Consider the following 1,406-nt stretch of genomic DNA (forward strand, 5'->3'; position numbering starts at 1 on the left):
CTGTAATCTCTAAGCAGGAGGTATGGACTGATGTTGCCTGAGTCTTGATGCTCTCTGAACTACTAAAAACTTGACTCGCTCTCACAATTTTTCATGTGGATCTGGCAAGATGTCATTTGCTGACAGAGTTGCACACGGCCACAAGGGATACATATTTCTAAAGGAAAGACCTTGGATCTGTTTTATTTAAAGGTTGCTCCGCAATTTGCTTTGGTGAATTCAACAAGCTAAATACTTGTAAGAATATTTGATCGACAATCCATATGGCCGCAGCAGCTGCATTGGCAAAAGTAAAATTTTTCAAAAGTTATGTTACCTGTTTATTCCAAGATAATTTCAGAATTAACAATTATTCTTCTCACTCTCTTGCTTTTGTGCTCTTTAAATATTTTTAAAAGGTTGAATAACAGTATATTACTGCATTAGACCTTCAAAACAAAAACTCCTCCCATAATAATGTTAGATCTCTATTGGTATTGCCAATACTTGCTACATTCCCCAAGTAGTTTTGCAAAAGTAATTGCAAAATGTAAAAAAGGGTGACATTATTCATTTGTTGAGTAATTTCAAAGGAAAAACAGTATTGGATCCTATTACGTTTAACAGCTTATGTTTCTGAGCCTACAATGTAACAGTGACCTCTGGAGGAGATAGTCCATAGCTTTTTTAAAAAGGTTGCAAAAAATCAGCCTACATCATTAACAGGCTAAATTTGATCGCTTCTAAAAAAGCATTGTGGGGATCCTGATGTGTAATTAACACACATAGACTCACAGAATCCTGTAGTGCAGGAGGCCATTCAGCCCATCTAGCCTGCACCAACCACAGTCCCAACCAGGCCCTATCTCCAGAACTCCATGCATTTACCCTAGCTAGGCCCCCTGACATTAAGGGACAATTTAGCATGGTAATCCACCTAACCCACACATCTTTGGACTGTGGGAGGAAACCAGAGCACCTGGCGGAAACCCAAACAGACACAGGGAGAACATGCAAACTCCACACAGATAGTGACCCAACCGAGAATCAAAACCAGATCCCTACTGTTTGAGGCAGCAGTGCTAACCACTGTGCCACCATGCCATCCATTGAGTCCAACACTGGCAGCAAGCCAACTTTGTGCCATTTGCTCATTTCAACACTGTCATTGGACTCCACCCTCCACCTGTCTGTTTCCAAATGACACACACCTTAGAATCTTCTTTCAAACACAACTTTCTTTCAGCTGTTTTCAGCAAGGATTTTCCTCCAGGTTTTCCAACTTTTTTCAGTATTCCTTTGTCTTTGAATAGCTAGAAGCTTTCAAACAGTCTTTCAGGGATCCAACCTCTGATTGCTTCATAATTGCTTCAATCTTTTACTTCACTAGCTGTAGCAAGATATCATCAGCCTTAGGAGTGCTTCAG

This window comes from Carcharhinus amblyrhynchos, chromosome 7 (assembly GCF_965287045.1).
Source record: "Carcharhinus amblyrhynchos chromosome 7, sCarAmb.v2.hapA, whole genome shotgun sequence".
NCBI lineage: Eukaryota > Metazoa > Chordata > Chondrichthyes > Carcharhiniformes > Carcharhinidae > Carcharhinus > Carcharhinus amblyrhynchos.